This window comes from Aotus nancymaae, unplaced genomic scaffold (genome assembly GCF_030222135.1).
Source record: "Aotus nancymaae isolate 86718 unplaced genomic scaffold, 86718_ANA_hifiasm-v0.15.2.pri h1tg000011l, whole genome shotgun sequence".
NCBI lineage: Eukaryota > Metazoa > Chordata > Mammalia > Primates > Aotidae > Aotus > Aotus nancymaae.
Genome location: NW_026988422.1, coordinates 84,792,152 through 84,813,286, shown reverse-complemented (window position 1 = coordinate 84,813,286; position 21,135 = coordinate 84,792,152).

Sequence of the window (21,135 nt, the reverse complement as noted above, 5' to 3'; positions counted from 1 at the left end):
TTAGGCTTGCTAGCGGGACAAGCCTGACTTGGAGTGGCCACCAAGGTCAGCAGGATGCACGGCAGCTGGTGCCCTGTGCCCACCCCACTGGAGCCCTCCAGCTGCAGCATGCAGTGGTAATCAGTGCACAGCACCCCACGCCGTGTTTCACAGTTTCTGATTTTTAGACTTTTTCTGCATTTGTCCATGTATTCTCATTTTTGGGGGATACAGCTGCAGCCTCTGTTGGCAGTCGTTTTCCGGAGGCATTACTTTGAGCTAATCTTTGGTCATTCCTGGCTCCCTTGAAGTTCTCAATCCACAGGATTTTCGTGGTAGCCCAAGGACTTGGGTAAGCACACTCACAACAGCGCCTCTGTATCCATATCTCTTTCTCCAAGGGCCCCTTTGAGGGATTCGGCGTTTGTGAAGGAGGATCGTGTCATTTGCCACAAAGTCTAACAAACTGGGAAGTCCAAAGACCCAGAGCTAAAGATTCAGGCCCTTGTACCTGTTTCTCAGATGTTCTCATAACCAACTCATCACTTAATTATTCATCAAATCACCTTCTAGAAGCTGTAGGGCAGTGGTTATCAAACTGTGCGTCACAACACGTTAGTGGCTTAATCAAAGTAATTTAGTGAGTTGTGACCAACATTTAAACAATGAAATAGAAAACATAGTCAGGTGTGCTGGTGCACACCTGTAATCCCAGCTACTCGGGAGGCTGAGGCAGGAGAATTGCTTGAACCTGGGAGCCGGAGCTGGCAGTGAGCCGAGATCATGCCGCTGCACTCCAGCCTGTGAAACAGAGCAAGACTACGTCTCGGGGAGAGGGGGAGGAAGGGGAAGAAATAGAAAACATTACTAGTAAAGGTAACGATTCTCTCATGAAATGTGTGTCTCAGATGTGTTCTCTCACACAGAAGCATGTGCGTACTAGATTACCATGTTTCATATATTCCGTTCTTACACTGGGTCATTAGCAAAGAACTGGGAACTCCCTGCTGCAGCGACTCTTCCGCAAGCGTTAAATTCCAGAGCCTCCCGTGGTTAACGCTGTGGTTGAGTGGAGTAGTCGGCACATTAACTGCGTATGTGAGAAGCTGACGGTACAAAGGGCAGCCGTGTGGCTGTCTGACGCCCGGCGGAGCACCTGTCGCAGGTGAGATGCCATGCCACCCGGGTCAGAGGGTAAACCCGGGCTCACAGCTCCACGGGAATCTCAGTGTCTGGAGGCCAGAGCTGGGTTTTGTTGTGTTCCCTGTTTGCAGGGCGGGAGGAAGTTCAGCGTGGACACCTTTTAGAAGCTGGAATGTGAGGGGGGTCAATCTTTGAATCTCACAGGCCGTGTGAAGGGGCCTCACGTTATCTTAAACACAGGGAAGGCCACCCACGGGCATTAAACAGGGAAGTGACATGATGTGCTGTGTGCTTTCGGAAATGTCCCCTGGATGCACTGAAGTGCTGCCAGACCAGAGGCAGGGGTGCCCCCAGGGAAGTTTTGCAGGAATCCGGGTGGCGGTTGATCCGGGTGGGCTGGGTGGCACCAGTGAGGCTGGAGACGGGTAAATACGGATCTATAAAAGATTTAGGAGGCAGAAACTAGGGTACAGGTGGCTAACGTTTTCTGTAAGGGGCCAGATGGAAATAGTTAGGACTCTGTGGGCTACACCGTCTCTGTTTTATGCACTCAGCTCTGCCACTGTGGTGTGGAAGGGACCACAGACAAAACAGAAATGAATGGGCATGGCTGTGTTCTAATAAAACTTTATTTGTAAAAGCAGGCCGTGAGCTGCATTTCCACGGTTGTCGTTTTCAGACCCTGGATCTCAACCAGTGGTGATTCTGCTCCCTGCAGGACATTTGGCAATGTCCGGAGATGTTTTTGGCTGTCACACTCAAGGAGCGGGTGCTGCTTGCGTGTAGTGGGTAGAGGCCAGGAATGCTGATAGACACCTGCAGGGCCCAGGACAGCTCCCGGTGCCAACAGTGGCATGGAATCATCTATGGATGTGGTGAGTGTTTGAGTGTTAGTCAATCGTGAAATGAGATTCAGGGTTTTGCTGGCACTGACATTACCTTTCCTTTCCAGACGGAATATATGGTATAAAAATAATACAATTTAAGGAGGCTGAGGCAGGAGAATTGCCTGAACCCAGGAGGCGGAGGTTGCGGTGAGCCGAGATCGCGCCATTGCACTCCAGCCTGGGTAACAAGAGCGAAACTCCGTCTCAAAAAAAAAAAAAAATACAATTTAAATTAAACTTACTTTGATAACTAAAAACATAAGCAGGATCGGCTCACCTTAATCACTTTAAAAACACTTCTTTTTAGTACCTTTAGATGGATACCTGTTTATAGGCCGTCACTTAGGTTTTTTCCAGATAAGAATGTTTTTTTTATTAAGATTACATGTGCCCCACACATTCAGAAAACACAAAATCCAATCGTGCATTTTATGTTTATATAAAATGCAATTCTGAGAGAGCTTCTGAGGTTTCCCTAAGTCTGCTCCAGAGAGCCCAGATTTCCAGCCACACAGGACTGTTCCAGTGGTCGGGCTCTTCAGGGTGAAGATACCAGGGTTCCCCCAGATGCTGGAGTCCCTGTAGTCTTACTCCGACTCTGGTTTGGTCAGCTTCGTGCTAGTGCTGGTGATCTTTGCTGGAATGGTGATGTGTGATTGCCTGAGCTGACTAGTTCTCCTGGGCTGGTATTCAGCATTTTCCTGGCTCTCTGCTGTCTCTGAGGAAGCCTCAAGAAAGGGATCATCAGCTGGGCGCGGTGGCTCACGCTTGTAATCGCAGTACTTTGGGAGGCTGAGGTGGGCAGATCACAAAGTCAGGAGTTTGAGACCAGCCTGGCCAATATGGTGAAACCCTGTCTCTACTAAAAATACAAAAATTAGCGGGGCGTGGTGGCAGGTGCCTGTAATCCCAGCTACTTGGGAGGCTGAGGCAGGAGAATTGCTTGAACCTGGGAGGCGGAGGTTGCAGCGAGCGAAGATCGCACCATTGCACTCCAGCCCGGGGGAGAGAGTGAGACTCGGACTCAAAAAAAAAAAAAGAGAAAAAGAAAAAAAGAAAAGGGATCATCAGCTGGATTGAATTGGATGAGCGCTTCACCAGTACTCCCTCCGGGTGGCGGTCCAGGCAGGTAGCAACCTAGAGTTCTTATCCCTCCTCCAGTTTTCAAACCCTCGTTTGGAGAGCTGTAAGAATCACTTCTATGTCCATCTCTCCCTGTCTAAACGGCTGGGGGGAACTAGGGTGGAGTATGCGACCTCTTCTGTCAGGTCCTCTGTGCCACTAGACCCAAATGACTTTTCTTTCATTTCCTAAATGTTTTTGGAATGAAAAACTCTGTTCCTTTCGCAACATTGTCAAGTTATTTGAAGGTTTCATCATAAGATTCATTATGTAAGTCTTGACATTATAATACTGACTTTTTAAAAGAATTGTTATATAACACAATGAAATTGACTACTTAAATGAATTGATACCTAATGTCAATAATTTTAGAACTATGACTCTTTTTAATTATCAAAATTTTATTTTTTCTCTTATATTTCTTTTCAACATATCCCACAGATTTTTTAAAAATGAAACTTGTGGCCAGGTGCGGTGGCTCACACATGTAATCCCAAAACTTTGGGAGGCTGAGGTGGGGAGATCACGAGGTCAGGAGTTCGAGACCAGCCTGGCCAACATGGTGAAACCCTGTCTCTACTAAAAATACAAAAATTAGCCGGGTGTGGTGGTGCATGTCTGTAATCTCAGCTACTCAGGAGGCTGAGGCAGGAGAATTGCTTGAACCAGGGAGGCAGAGGTTGTAGTGAACCGAGATGGTGCCACTGTATTCTAGCCTGGGTAGCAGAGCAAGACTCTGCCTTGGAAAAAAAAAGAAAGGAAGAAACTTGCATTTTAGAATAGTTTTAGATTTACAGAAAAATTTCAAAAGTAGCACAGAGGGTTCTCATCTACCCCCTCCCCAGTTCCCCTAAGATTAACATCTTACAATAGTGTGGCACACTCATCAACATTAATGTGCCAATATGAACACATTATTTAAACTAAAGTCCGCACCTTCTTCCCCTTGTTTTGGCTTTCTCCTGATGTTCTCTTTAGGATCCAGGACACCATGTTATGCTTGGTCATCATGTCTCTCAGCTTCTCTTGACAGTTTCTCTGACTTTCCTTATTTTTGAGGACCTTGACAGTTTTGAGGAGTCCTGGGCAGGTAGTTTGTGGAATGTCCTGCCGTTTGGGTTTGTCTGATGTTTTCCTTGTGATAATATGGGCTTATGGGTTGTGGAAGGAAGAATACAGGGGTAAAGTCCATTCTCATTCCACCCCAAAGTGCCCACCATCAACATGGTTATCACCGTTGGTGTTGACCTCTATCACCAGGTGGACGTGGTGTTCGTCAGGCTTCTTCTCTGGACAGTCAGTCACTCCCCCTTTCCCATGCCATCATCTCTGGATGGAAGTCGCTATGCACAGCTCCCACTGAGCGGGGAGCTAGGCTCTACCTCCTAGCAGGCAGAGAATCTACATAAAGCGTTTGGAGTTGTTCTGCATGGGAGATTCGGCTCTTCTGTCCTCCTTTAGTTATTGACTCAATCATCTATTTGTATCAATACAGGCTCGTGGATATTTATCTGATGCTTTGGGCTATCAGCCAATATTGTGTTATTTGTTTTGTTGCTTGAATCGTTCTAGCTCCGACCCTTGGGAACGTGTTCAGTTGACTCCTGTGTTGTTGACATACCTGCCGTTGTGGGTTTTGTTGCTGGTGTTGGCGGTTTCATTTACTTATCTCTTTTGCACGTGCTTATTTTCTGGCAAAATGAAATACTCTAGGCTCATCAGTCCTAGAATCAGCTGTTTCTCCAAGAAGCCCTGGTTCCTTTCATTGGAGAATGGTAGGAGACGACGGATCTGGGCATTAAGTGTGCTTACGGCTACTGGATATCATTGCTTCTAGGGCCTCTCAGCTGTCAGGGCAAGGAAATATACGTGTGTATTGGAACCTATGCATACATACATCTCTATAAATGTTTCTATGTATAGCCGTCTGTATCCGTGTGAAGATGAGCATGAGTTCATGCTGATGTCTCCACCTCCAATCCATCACCACGCGGTCCTGCTAACCTCCTCCCTGCCTTGCCCATCACCTCCCACTTCAGTCATATGCTGTTTAGCATAGAAGAGCTGCTCTTCCTTAAAAGCACGCATTTCTTCTGAGCTCAAGGTTTTCAGCGGTGCTGATTTATCATCCCCCTCCTGCCCTAAGTGAGTTAAGCAAACAGCAAGTTAATAAAACCCTCTGATAAGTGTTAGAGACACACATTTTTGAGGTTTGGGAGCTGCTTGTCTCTCCTCCAGTTTTCATGCACACTTTTGTAGAGCTGCAAGAGTCACTGCTATTTCCATCCACCCCTTTTAATGGCCACAGGGAACTAGGATGAAGAGTCCAATCTTCTCTTTCAGGTCCTCTGTACCACTGGACTCAATTGACTTTGAAGAAAAAGCTGGGGTAGCCACAAGAAACAGGAACCTTCAGATCCCTAAGAAATGAGGCAGCGTGTGCCTCGTGTTCTGGGAGGCTGTGAAGACAGCGTGGTTCATAGCTAGCCAAGTGTGTTGTCTGAGGCAGGGATTGCCCTCGATTTATTGAGGCAGTGCTCTCAGGAGAAAGGGGTGACACCAGCAGACTAGGGCAGGGCGAGGAGGTGAGCTAAGGTGTGGTCTCGGCTGCAGTCTACCCTCAGCCTCATTGCATGGGGGCTGTGGAAGGTGAATTGCACCACGGAGCTGATCCCACCTGGAGGTGAGGGGGGGCTTGTATGCACTACTGTCGGTCAGTTTCTGGTCTCTGGATTGCCTCTGGGCAGGAGCATGACCTCTTGGGTGAAGTGGAGGGAGGAAACCCTCCGGAGAAGGAGGCGGCAGCCTGGAGCGTCCAATACCCACAGCAGCGGGGAAAAGGTGCGGCGATCCGGTGAAGGGATCTGGCAGCATCACCAGCAACGCCCACTGCGGGAAGCTCAGACTTCATAACAAAGACCTCAGCTCTCTGGGAGGACAATATGAAGCCAAATCCTTCCCCGGTACAGTTCCCATGGAAGATCCAGGGATTCGGAAGCTGTTATTTGGGGGGAGGTCTTCCTGCTTCTTCCTGAACAATCGCATCATGAGACATGATGGCCATACAAGTGCCACCCTTTATGTGAAATCTGTCAAGGAGACGTGTTTGTTGTGTTACTTGATAGAATTTTTGACGTATTTTGTGGACTAGGGAGTGCTTTGGTTCAGCCAATGTGGGCTGGCTGTTTCTTGGTACCTCCTAGTGGAGCTGGGGAGGGCTTTCTCTTCCTGGTGGAGCTGGGGAGGGCTTTCTCTTCCCGGTGGAGCTGGGGAGGGCTTTCTCTTCCCGGTGGAGCTGAGGAGGGCTTTCTCTTCCCGGTGGAGCTGAGGAGGGCTTTCTCTTCCCGGTGGAGCTGAGGAGGGCTTTCTCTTCCCGGTGGAGCTGAGGAGGGCTTTCTCCCGGCCGCCGGTTGGTTGGCACACGTCCTTGGCTGGCAGGTGTTTCCAGGAACACGGAGGTTACTATGGATCGTGAACTTGACTTTGTTAAATATTCTGCAGGCTACCTGTGTTTCAAGTCATTTTGCCTCTCCAGGACCCACTGGAAGGCTGCAGCATTCCGGGAGAGGTTTCTACTAAAGAGGGAGCGTGAACAGAAATTACTGTGGATGGTAGAGGAGCTGGGAAGGAAGTCTTCTGAACAAAAAGGAAATACCTTGGCTCTAGGTCTGCCCCAGCCCTCCTACCCTGGGCACAGTTGAAAATACTGTGCTTCCGGTGCCCTCTGAGAAGAGACGTCTGTTGCTTCTCACTGTGATCTGCACCCACACTTGCTGTGCACTGTAACCTGCGGTCGTGGAGAAAAAGTGTCAGGAAAGCAAGGCCAGCCTAGGAAAGTCCAGATCTGGACAGTTTGTCCTTTGCAGAAGTTCAAAGTTCTCCATCTGTTCAAAGCACAGCACACACTGTCCAAAACTTTCCCAGCCAAACTGGTTGATCTTGGTACTTGGGCCAAGCCTTGCATTCACTGACCAGGCTCTTTTTATGGGAACTACAATTCAGGATGAGATTTGGGTGGGGACACAGCCAAACCATCTCACCTACCATGTATATAATTAAGAAAAGTGTAATACCGTAATTGTAATAAAAAGGGACATAACGGGACAGTAATTTATAATAAAATAGTATGCAAATGCTGGAGCAAAATTACAGTTGAAGTCATAATGAAGCAGATAAATGTGACTAGAATCACCAGGGACTCATCTGCTACAAGGGCAGGCTGCCACGCTGATAGTGATTCGGATACCACAGGTGGCACTGCCATCAGTGATGGGAAGTTCTGAAATTGTGATTGGTTGAATTTAGAAAAACAAGAAACATTGCTTTACCTCTGTTGACATGACAATCACATTCTAGACTCCAATAATTATAAACACATTCCACAGCTGAAAGGATTCATCACCAATAGACCCGCACTATAAGAAAGGCTAGAGGAAGTCCTCCGGGAAGAAGGAAATTGATATCATATGGAAACATAGATCATCACAAGAGAATGAATAGTACCAGAAATGGTAAATACATGGGCAGATAGTTGAGATATTTTTCTTATTATCTGAATCTCCCTTGAAAGATAATTGACTATTTAAAAATAACAATGAATGACAAGAATAGCACAATGGTCAGGAGGGGAAAATAGAAATGTGCAGTTCATATGATATATGTGAAGTGGTATAATATCTGTTGAATATGGAGAGTGGTAAGTTAAAAATGTGTACTATAAATCCAAAAGCCACTATAAAATAACAGACAAACACATATAGCTCATAAGCTAACAAAAGAGATAAAATTATAAAAATACACAGTTAATTCAGAAGGAGAGAAAAAAGAAGAAAAAGAGAACAAAGAACAAATGAAATGAATAGAAAACAGCAAGTTTATAGATTTAAACCTGATCATGCCAATAATCACATTAAATGTAAACGGTCAGATACCCCATTGAAAGGAAGAGATTGTTGGCCTAAAAAAAAAGCAAGGCCCAACTATATACTACCTATAAAAAAAAGAGAAAAATGCACCTTAAATTCAAAATCACAAAGAGATAGCAAAAGATACCATGATAGTAATAACCATATGGTTAATAATACAGTATTGTGCATTTGAAAATTTGTTAAGATGGTAGATTTCATGTTAAGTGTTCTCATCACAATTTTTAAAAAAGGACTAATTATAGAAAAAGAAAGCTGGAGTGGCTGTGTTAATATCAGGTAAAGTTAATTTCAGAGCAAAGAATATTACTAGAGATAAAAAAGATCATTTCTTAATGATATGGAAGTCAACTCAACAAAAGCATATCTTCACAACTTACATACCTATAACAGAACTTCAAAACAAATGGTGGCTGGGCACAGTGGCTCATGCCTGTATCCTGGCACTTTGGGAGGTCAAGGCAGGAGGATCACTTGAGGCCAGGAGTTTGAGACCAGCCTGAGCAACATGGTGAATCTTTGTCTCTACCAAAATCAACAAATAAGCAAGCAAATAAAAAAAATATGTAGCAAGATCTGATAGACCTGAAAGGAGACAGAAAAATCCACAATTATAGTCAACTATTTCGTGATACCTCTTTCTGTAAGTAATAGAAAAAGTAGATGATCAGTAAGGATAGAGATTTAACAGCACTATCAACCAATTTAACCTAACTGACATTTGCAGAATACTCCATCTAATGACATGAGAATGATTATTCTCTTCAAATGAACATGATATGATGAGATAGACCATTATCTATGGTCCACTCTCTGACCACAGCAGAATTAAATTAGATATCATAATCTGACAGATATCTGGACAATCGTCAAATATTTGGAGGCTAATTAAGTCACCTGTAAATAGCCCATGCATCCAGGAAGAAATCAAAAGGGAACTTGGAAAGCATTTTGAACTCAATGAAAATGAAGTCTCTACATATCAGAATTTGCAGGATGCGGCTAGAAGAACACTTAAGGAGAATTTTGTCGCATGAAATACCTATATTAAGAAAAAAGGTCTCAGTTTTCACATTAAGAAATATAAAAATGAAGGGCAAAGTAAACTTAAAGTAAGTTGAAGAAGGGAAATAAAAAAACAACCCGAGTGGCAATCAATGAAAATATAAAAACAGACAACAAAGCAAACAAATAAAAGCAAAACCTGGTTCTTTAAACAGATCGATAAAATTGATAAAACCCTATACAGATTGATCAGGGAAAAAGAGAGAAGAAACAAATTACAGTATGAAAAATGAGAAAAGGCTGGGAGCAGTGGCTCAGGCCTGTATTCCAGCTCTTCGGGAGACTTTGGTGGGAGGATTGCTTGAGCCCAGGAGTCCAAGACCAGCCTGGGTAACACAGTCTCTAAAAAATTCAGTTTCTACAAAAAAAATAAAAATAAAGAATTACCCAGGTGTAGTGGCCTGTACCTATGGTCTCAGCTACTCAGGGCACTAAGGCAGGAGAATTGCTTGAGACTGGGAGGTTGAGCCTGCAATGAGCTGTGATTGCACCACTCCATTCCAGCTTAGGTGAAAGAGTGAGACTCTGTGTAAAAAAAAAAAAAAAAAAAAAATTGATAAAGGTGATATCACTATAGATTGTTCAGTTACTTATTTAAAATGCAAGAAGGGAATAATATGAAAAATTTTATGCCAATAAATTTGCAACTTAGATGAAATGGACAAATACCTTGAAATATACAAATTATTAATGCTCACCAATTAAAAATTTAAAAACTTGAATGATACTATAGCTGCTGTAGAAATGGAATTTTTTGTTAAAGACTTCCCCACAGTGAAATGTCAAGCCAATGGCTATACGGGTGAGTTCTACCTCACATCTAAGGAAGAAATGATACACGTTCTCTACAAACAGTTTTTAAAAATTGAAGAGGAAGGAACCTTTCCCAACTCACTCAAGGAGGCTAGCACTATGCCTGTACCAAGATAAGACAGACATTATAAGAAAAGGGAACCATAAACAATGTCCTTTATAAACATAGATGCAAAAACGCAAAATGAAATCTTAGAAGATTGAAAAGGTTAGTACATCATGACCACGTGTGTTTTGTCAGAAATGCAATGTTGACTTAGCATTAGAAAATCAGTCTACATTGTATAGTGTATTACATTGTACACTCTATGAACAAACTGAGAAAGAGAAACCAAGGGGTCATCTCAACAGACACCCTTCTTCTCTTTCCCCAAAAACACACTTAGCAAAATCCAATATCCATTGCTAAAAAAAAAGAACTCTCAGCAAACTAGGAATTGAGGAGATTTCTTCAGTATGATATTGGACATCTACAAAAATTATTTAGCTTATGCCAAAGACTGAATGCTTTTACTCTAAGATCAAGAGCCAGACACAGATGTGTTCTGTCCCTTTTTCTAGTCGTTATTGTACTGGAAGTCCTAGACAAGACAATCAGGCAAGAAAAAGAAACAGAAGACAACTTGATAGGAAAAGAAGAAGTAAAACTGACCATATGAACAAATGATGTGTTTGTCTTGAAACGTCCTATGAATCTATAATAAAAGCTACCAGAACAAAGAGCTTAGAAAGGTTGAAGTATACAAAATCAAAACATAGCTATCAATTGCATTTCTATATATCAAGAATGAAAAAATCATAAATTGAAACTATGCAAAATATAAAATATGTAAGGATCAATTTGGCAGAAGATGTGCAAGTTGTATGCACTGAAACATAGAAAACACTGCGGAGATAAATCAAAGAAGGTGTCGAGTGGAGAAGACACGCATTAAGTCCGTGGGTCTGAAGGGTTCTTACTGTTTACATGTCAATTCTCCCAAAGTTGCTATATGGATTTAACACAATCCTAATCAAAATCTGAGCTGGATTTTTTTTTTTTCACACAACAGGCTGATTCTTAAATTCCTTTAAACTATAAAGGACCTAAAATAGCCCAAACAACTTTAAAAATGATTGGCATTATTTGATTTCAACACCTATTATAGAATGATGGTAATCAAGCCTGTGAAATATTGGCTTAAAATATACAAATGTATCAGTGGAACAGAATAAAGTTCAGAAACAAATGCACACATATATGGACAACTTTCCAAGGTAATGGAGGAAGAATATTCTTTTCAACAGTTTGTGCTGGGACTTTTGATATAAACGTATAAAAAACATTAACTCAAAATGGATCCTAGTCCAAAATATAAAATCCAAAGATGTAGAACTTACAGAGGAAAACCTTTATGACATTAGATTACACAAAGATTTCTTAGTTACAACAAAAATGTGATCCATAAAATAACACATTGATAAATTGAACTTTATCAAAATTTAAAAATTCTGCTCTTCAAAAGATATTCTTAGGAAAATGAGAGAAGGCTGGAGAAAATATTTATGAATTATGTATCTGACAAAGACTTGTATCCAGAATACATAAAGAACTCTAAAAACTCAATGATAAAAAAATCTAATTAAAAATTAGGCAAACCATATGCAGAAAACTGAAATTGGACCCCTTCCTTAACACTTTATACAAAAATTAACTCAAGATGGATTAAAGTCTTAAATGTAAAACCCCAAACCATAAAAACCCTAGAAGAAAACCTGGGCAATACCATTCAGGACGTAGGCATGGGCAAAGACTTCATAATGAAAATGCCAAAAGCCATTGCAACAAATGTGAAAATTGACGAACGAGATCTAATTAAACAAAAGAGCTTCTGCATAGCAAAAGAAACTAGCATCAGAGTAAACAGGCAACCTACAGAATGGGAGAAAAAATTTGCAATCTACCCATCTGACAAAGGTCTACAAGGAAGTTAAACAAATTTACAAGAAAAAAACAACCACATCAAAAAGTAGGCAAAGGATATGAACAGACACTTCTCAAAAGAAGACATATATGAGGCCAACGAACATATGAAAAAAAGGTCAACATCACTGATCATCAGAGAAATGCAAATGAAAACCACAATGAGATACCATCTCACTCCAGTCAGAATGGTGATTATTAAAAAGCCAAGAAAAAATATATGCTGGTGAGGCTGCGGAGAAATAGGAACACTTTTACACTGTTAGTGGGAATGCAAATTAGTTCAACCATTGTGGAAGACAGTGTGGCTATTCCACAAGGATCTGTAACCAGGAATATCATTTGACCCAGCAATTCCATTACTGGGTATAAATCCAAAGGAATATAAATCATTCTACTATAAAGACACATGCACACGTATGTTTACTGCAGCACTATTTACAATAGCAAAGACATGGAACCAACCCAAATACCCAATCAATGATAGACTGGACAAAGAAAATGTGGTACATATACACCATGGAATACTATGCGGCCATAATAAGGAATGCGATCATGTCCTCTGCAGGGACATGGATGAAGCTGGAAGCCATCATCCTCAGCAAACTAACTCAGGAATAGAAAACCAAACACCACATGTTCTCACTCATAAGTGAGAGCTGAGCAATGAGAACACATGGACACAGGGAGGGGAACACCACACACCAGGGCCTGTTGCGGGTGGGGAGTGAGGGGAGGGAATCTAGATGATGGGTTAATAGGTGCAGCAAACCACATGGCACACGTATATCTATGTAAAAACCTGCACCTTCTGCACATGTATCCTGGAACTTAAAGTGAAAAAAAAAAAATTAGGCAAACAATTTGAATAGACACTTCACTAGAGAAGATAGATGGATGACAAGTAAGGGCATGAAAAGGTGCTCAGCGTCATTAGTTATTAAGGAGCTGTAAACATAAGGAGATATCACTTAAGCCGGTTGAAATGGATAAATTAAAACGACTGACCATAGCAAGTGTTGGCAGGAATGTGGCACATCTGAAACTCTGTAGGTGGGCTTGTGAGATGAGTAAGCCGTTCTGGAAAAAACAGTTTGACGGCCATTTCATTTTACCCAAGAGAATGATTTGTATCTGGTTGATGTATGGACAGACATCCGTACAAAGACCTGGACACAAATGCTCACTGCAGCTTTGTTTCTAATTGCCCATATCTGGAAACAACTCAAACGCCTATTCACAGATGAATGGAATAACCGTGGTACATCCAGACAGTGGAATACCGCTACTCAACAATAAAAAGAAACAGACTATTAACACATGCTGCCACTTAGATGAATCTCAAAATAATTATGCAGGGCGAAAGAAGCTGGACAAATGGAGTACACACAATATGAGTTCATTTAGATGACATTCTAGAAAATGCAAACTAATCTGTCGGGACAGCAGATCAATGCTTGCCTGAGGATGGTGGAAGAGGGGAGGGGCATGGAAGCATCAGAAGTAGGCATGAGACCTTTGTGAGGGAGAGTGAGGAATATTTTTATTATCAACAGCGTAGTGATGGTTTTGCAGGTTTGTTGTGTGTGTGTGTGTGTGTGTGTGTGTGTAAAAACTCTTAAATAAACATATAGTATACTTATACTTAAGTATATGCAGTTTATCATATATTTATTTTAGGTGAATGGAGTTGAAAATTCAAAAAGTGCCTCTCAAATAACGTCATCAGCAAAATTGTTTCACCCCAGTTTTCCACAATGCCCCCCACCCTTCACTGAGAACACTGGTTGAGAGCATTAAGAGACTCATCATTGATGGTTTACTTTTTTATCCTCTATCCTCACGTATCGGCCAGGTCCCAGACACATGATCCCCCAAAACACCATGCTGTGCTTTGAGCTTATTCCCCATCCCAGGGGCAGCCAGGTGTACGTTCTCCCAACACCAGGTAACTGTGAAGTCCTCAGGCAGCACCATCATGGTTGTGATTGTTTGACCGCACAGCTAAAGACGATACTGAAGGCTGGTCCTTGGTTTTACTGATGCCGTCTAAAGCCGATCCATCCGGAGGATCCTGGCTTCCTTGCCCACAAATTCCTGCCATCTCTGTAAACCCCTTGACTTCTGTAGATCTGATTTGTTGACGCCACACATCTCAGCTCTGTTCTGCAGTGAACCATGACGCTTTAAGGCAGGAGGAAGATTGTATTCTCCCACTAGTTTCTGAGTATGTAGCCTACCAAATGCTGTATTGAGCTGTTAGTGATGTTAGCACATAGCTAGATACTGTATTATACTCTTTGCAATGACTTTGTGTATTTGCCCTCTCCCTCTCCTTTTCAATATCCTTGCCCCTGGCATAGACTTAACACAGAGGAGGTGACCGATACTTATTGATTAAATAATTTTAAGGGGAGCATAGTCAGTTTATTAATGCTAATAAGTAGCCTTAGAACTCTCTTTCCCATGTCAGGGCCCACCTATTAAATATGAATGCCTTAATAATGTGCTTGACTGGACAGAACCAACTATTCTCCCTTGTGAAAAACAAAAACAGAAAAGCTAATGTCTAGGCCTGCATACACCAGTTACTTCATTCTCCAAACATCTCTTGTTTTTATTGGCTGTGGTATGACGTGGTCCAAATAATACTAATTAATTTGCCTACAAAAGCGGACACTAATAGGTAGGACTGCGTATATTGTTGATTTAGCCTTAAGCACTCCAGTTTTACATAGTATTGACTTTTATGGTAGAATCTGAATTACTAAGATTAGTGTGGATTTCAACTTATTTACCGAATTCAAAAACATTAGAACCAGAGGGGAGAATCTAAAATATGAAGGAGGCAGTTTTATAACATATAAAAAGAAGAACAATTATATGTAACTTGTGGTACTATGATGCAACTGTTATGTCCACGAGATAATGCATCCTAAAAACGTGCAATTTCAGAGGTTTAGGTGAACAGAGGAATGATCACAGCTGGCTAGTAGGGGAGCTCAAGAATGTTTAGGGGTGGGAGTAACTTTCTGTTCTCTTGGTGACTGGTTCACGGGAAGGCAGGGAAAGACTCGGTGATGGGCTGGAGAGATCTTTGGCTTCATACATTGACTACTTTATCAATTAAATGTATTTTCCCAACTCTTGATTCTATACAAAATTTATGATTATTGGAGTAAAGTGAGAAAATGCTGAAAAGTGTAAAGAAATGGGTGACTCATTTATGTCTGTACTCTTTTAAAGTATACGCTTATTTTTCTAATATTTTAATTATAAAAAATTTTAAATATACAGAAATATCAAAATACATTTCAGCAAATACTCGTATACCCACACCTAGATTATTCCATTGACATTTTATGACCCTTGCTTCATTATATGTTTATCCATCTATCCATCCCTCTATCCTTCCGTCAGTTCATCTTGTTTATTGATGCATTTCAGTGTACTTCTTCCTAAACGATCTAGCTTGCATATCTAGAGTCCAATCTACCTCTTCCTTTTTATGTAAATGCCCAAATCTGAAGTGTGCATTCTCTGAGTACGGTTATACACTAAGGTGACCCCTCATGATACTCACATCCTGGGTAATCCCCTATAACTTGCTCATAACCAGCAGCAGATGCATATGGCAGAGGTGGTGGAATGTCTCCCCTATGGTTATGTTAACATTTTATAAGACTCCCTTTTGCTAGTAGGCTAAAGCTAGAGACTCCTCATAGTCTTCATGAAGTAAGTGACCATGTTGGAAAAGCCCGTGTGGCAAGGAACTGTGTTTTCCCCCAGAACCCAAGGTTGGCCTCCAGCCAACAGCCAGGTCCAGGGCCATACAGCTGTAAGGAAATAATTCTCAAAACGATGGTAAGAGTAAGCGTAGGCATGGATTCTTCCCTAGTGGAGCCTTCAGAGGAGAGTGAAGACTTGTGGAATTCTGAGCAGTGGACCAGCTAAGTTGTACCTGGAATCCTGACCTACGGAAGCTATGAGATCATAAATGCATCTGTGGGAATTGGTCACATAGCAATAGAAAACTAATATAATGACTGATGCCTGGAAGGTGGCGTGGCTGTTAATAAATATCTAAAAATGTGGGTTGGTTCTGAAACTCAGCAGTGGGCAGGGGAGCAGAACAGAGAAAGCGTAAGTCTCCCTGAAAAGACTGCTACTGACAGAAGCCTGGACTTTAAGCATAGGGCAGGCGAGGGCTCAGGAAGAAGTGAGGAATGCGTAATTGGAAACTGACCAAGGGAGAACCTTTGTTAAACAGTGGCTGAAAGCTTAGCAACATTGTCATCTGCGGTTATGTGGAAAGCTGAACTTGTAGGTGATGAACTTGGTTATGTAGCAAAGCAGAGTTCCAGGAAATGTGTTGAAGGCATCCCCAGTCTCTTCCGACTCTTTACAGTGAAATGTGAAAGGAGAAAGAGACAAATCAAGATAATTTTTAAACAGAAAGGAACTACGATTGGATGATTTTGAAAATTTTCAGCCTCTCCAGGTGGCAATAGATTCTCTAAGACAGTGCAGTCTAGAGAAAAATCAGAGGGTGTGACTGTGCAACAGTTTGCTAAAACCTGAAAGATCAAAAGGTCAGAGTATTTAGTCACACAGAGGTATCTTTTAAGAGATCATGCCTCCCAGATCCTCTCAATCAAACCAGAGGACCTCTAGAAGGCCTAAGGGCACTGTCCATCAGCACCTCCATCTTGCTAGTAGACAAGACCAGAGACTCCTGTGAGTTTGGTGAAAAAAGGGGCCTTGTGGGAGAAACAAGCATTGCAAAGAACGGAGGGCACTTTCTGGGAACTGTGGGCTCTAGGACCTGAGGATGGTCTCCAGATGATAGCCAGCTAAAAGCTAGTGCCTTCAGCCTAGTATAGCAAGGAAATGAATTCTGACAACCACCTGAATGAACTTGGAAGGTTTTTCCCCAGTCAAACCTTCAAGTGAGAACACAGCTTGGCTATCATGTTGACTGCAGGCTTGTGAGATCCTGAGCAGAGGAGCCAAGTAAGTTGTGTTTGGACTTCTGACTCACAAAAACTGTGAGATAATAAATGTGTAGTTTTAAGCCTCTATGTTTGTGGTAATTTGTTATGTGACAGTAGTAAATGAATATACTGAATTGTGACAAGTTCATATTCTGCAACCCAAAGCCTAGCCAGATGTAGGACATTGCCATCACTCTAGAGTTTCCTCATGCTACTTCCCAATTCATTCCTGTCCTCAAACCCCCCGACACAACAACTCTTCTGACACTGCTAATCCCATGGCTCAGTTTTGCCTGTTCTAGAAATGGAACCATACGGTATATGCCGCTGTTTTGTTCTTGCTTCTTTTACTCAGCATGTTTTTGAGATCTGTCCACCTTGTTGCATGCATTAATAGTTGGTCTTTTTTGTTGTTAAATGTTCTTCTTGTATATGAATATATCAAAATTTGTTCATCTGTTTTTCTGTTAAAGAACACGGGGACGATTTCAGGCCATTAGGAATAAATCTGCTATTTTCTTTTGCATAAGTTTGTTTTTGTGAATGAATATATGTTTTTATTTTCCTTAAGTAGAAATCTAGTTGAGGACTTGCTGGGTCACGGCGGATGATTAGTTTTTTAGGAAACGGCAAGGTATTTTTTCCAAAGTGGCCGTGTCATTTTACAATGCATGAGAGTTCCAATTGCCCTGCACCCTACGAACGTTTGGTGTCTTCATTCTTTTCAACTTTAGCTCTTTGAAAGATATGTAGTGGTGTATCATTGTGGTTTTGATTTGCATATGCCTGATTTCTGATGACGTTGAGTACTGTTTGTTGGGTATATTGGACATTTGCACATCCTCTTCTGGGAAATTACTTTTTAAAACCTTTGCTCACTCTACTTTTTTGAGGAGAGGGGTTATCTGTGCTTTTATTGCTGGGTTGGAGGGGTTCCTTATGTGTCCTGGGCACTAGTGCTGTGTCAGATGCTTGTTTTCCAGACATTTTCTCTCAGACTCTGGCTTGCCTATTCATTTTCCTTAGAATGTCCATTGATGAGCAGAAGATTCTAATTTTGATGAAGTCAACCTTTTCTCTGATGGTTGCTTCATGTGACTTGATAAATAAACCTTTGCCTGTTCTCAAGTCCTGAACATATTCTCCTGCGTCTTTCTGTGTGATTCCAGTGTCTGGACCGCTGTGGATTTGTAGTATATTTTGAAGTCAGATAGTGCACTTAAGTCCTCTAGATTTTTTTTTCTTTTCTTTTCCCCAAGGTTGCTTTGGCTGTTTGAGGTCAGTGCTGTCCAACAGAACTTTCTACAATGTTAAAAATGTTACACATCTATACCATTGAACAAGAATAACCGCTAGTCACATCTGAGTATTTAGCCCTTGAAATGTGGTTAGCGTGGTGGAGGAACTTAATTTTTAATTTTATCTAATTTTAATTAACCTACTTACAAATCTAAGTAGCCACATGCAGTTGCTGACGACCATAATGACGGCGTGGTTACAGCTTCATGGCATTTCCATGTAGATTTTTAGAATAAGCTTGTCAATGCCCACTAAACAGGTGCTAGCATTAAAATTGGGGCCACACTGAATCTGTAGACCAATTTGGGAAGCATTGACATGGTTAGTCTTCTGGCCCATTATTAAGGTATATCTCTCCACTTGTTTATACCTTCTTTAATTTCTCTTGAAATATTCTGTAGTTTTCAGTGTACTAGTCTTGAACAAACATTTTGTTAAATTTGTCCCTACATATTTTAAGTTTCTTGATGGTATTATAAGTGGAATTGTTTTTAAAATTTATTTTTTAATGCATTTGATTTTTGCATGTTTCCCTTCTATGCTTTCATAGAAGGATAGATTCTACCAAACTGCTAAATTCACGAGTTAGTTCTAGTAGTGGTTTGGTTCTTTTGGATTTTCTATGTAAACAATTATGTTACCTGAAAATAGACACCTTATTTCTTCCTTTTCACTCTGGATGACCTTATTTATTTATTTATTTATTTATTTTTATCATCTTATTGTACTGGCTAGACCTCCAGTGCAACGTTGAATGAGAATGGTGAGAGTGGACATCCTTGCCTTTTTCCATATCTTAATGGGAGAAGTTTAAGTCTTTCATCATTAAATACGATAGCTCTATGTATAATGTTATTTCTAATTTTTGTCATAAATGAATGTTGAGTTTTGTTAAATGTTTGCTCTGCATCTGTTGAGATGATCGTATGGTATCTCTCTTTCTGTCTGTTAATACTGTGAATTACATTGATTGATTTTCAAATGTTAATTTAACCTTAAATTTCTGGGATGTGTCCCCACTTCATCATGATATACTATCCTTTTTACATATTGTATTCTGTTTACTAATATTTTGTTAAGAATTTCGCGTCTATGTTCATGAATAATATTGGCCTATAATTATCTTTTATTTTGTAACATCTTTGTTAAGCTTTGATTTTAGGGTTTCTGTGGCCTCAAAAAACCAAGCTAGGAAAGGTTTCCTCCTCCAGTTTTAGGAAGAATTTTATGTGGTTGGTGTTATTATTTCCTTAAATATTGACAGAATTAACTAATAAAGCTATCTGGGTCTGAAGTTTTCTTAGTGAAGATGTTTCTGATAAAGAAGGTCATTTCTTTGATAGATACATGAGTATTGAGATTTTCTGCTTTAAAGAATTTGCCCATTTCATCTAAGTTGTCAAATGTGTTAAGTTAAAGTTAGCATAGTCTTTTATTGTATCTTTACTATCCATAGCACCTGCAGGGATGTCTCCCATGTCACTCTTAATATTGTTAATTTGTGCCTTTTCTATTTTATTGATCAGAATAACTAGAGAGGTACCACTTAGATTTATCTTTCAAAAAACAAGCTTTCAATTACATTTTTTGGTACTTTTCGTTTTCTAATTGCATTGATTCCTGCTCTTATATTTAGTATTTACTTCTATCTCCTAACCTTGTGGGTTTCCTTTGCTCTTCTTTTTTCTAGTGCCTTTAGCTGGAACCTTGGATTCTTGATTTTAGATCTTTCTTCTTTTCAAATATAAACATTTAAAACTATTAATTTCTTTCTAAGCACAGATCTAGGTCAATTCCATATATATATATATATATATATATATATTTTTTTTTTTTAATTGCACTTTAGGTTCTGGGGTACATGTGCAGAACATGAAGGATTGTTGCATAGGTACATACATGGCAATGTGGTTTGCTGCCTCCATCCCCATCACCTGTATTTGGCATTTCTTCCATGTTATCCCTCCCCAACTTCTACCCCCCACTGCCTCTCCCCAGTCCCCCTCAACAGACCCCAGTGTGTGATGCTCCCCTCCCTGTGTCCACGTGTTCTCATTGTTCAACACCCGCCAATGAGTGAGAACATGTGGTGTTTGATTTTCTGTTCTTGTGTCAGTTTGCTGAGAATGATGGTTTCCAGATTCATCCATGTCCCTACAAAGGACAAGAACTCATTGTTTTTTATGGCTGCATAGTATTCCATGGTGTGTATGTGCCACATTTTCCTTATCCAGTCTATCATCAATGGGCATTTGAGTTGGTTCCAGGTCTTTGCAATTGTAAACAGTGCTGCAATGAACATATATGTGCATATGTCTTTATAATAGAACGATTTATAATCCTTTGGAATATACCCAGTAATGGGATTGCTGGGTCAAATGGAATTTCTATTTCTAAGTCCTTGAGGAATCGCCACACTGTCTTCCACAATGGTTGAACTAATTTAGACTCCCACCAACAGTGTAAAAGTGTTCCTATTTCTCCACATCCTCTCCAGCATCTGTTGTCTCCAGATTTTTTAATAATCACCATTCTAACTGGCATGAGATGATATCTCAATGTGGTTTTGATTTGCATTTCTCTAATGATCAGTGATAATGAGCATTTTTTCATATGTTTGTTGGCTTCATATATGTCTTCTTTTGAAAACTATCTGTTAATATCCTTTGCCCATTTTTGAATGGGTTTTTTTTTTCTTGTAAATCTGTTTTAGTTCTTTGTAGATTCTATATATTAGCCCTTTGTCAGACGGGTAGATTGCAAAAATTTTTTCCCATTCTGTTGGTTGCTGGTTCACTCTAATGATTGTTTCTTTTGCTGTGCAGAAGCTCTGGAGTGTAATCGGATTCCATTTGTCTATTTTGGCTTTTGTTGCCAATGCTTTTGGTGTTTTAGTCATGAAGTCCTTGCCTATGCCTATGTCCTGAATGGTTTTGCCTAGGTTT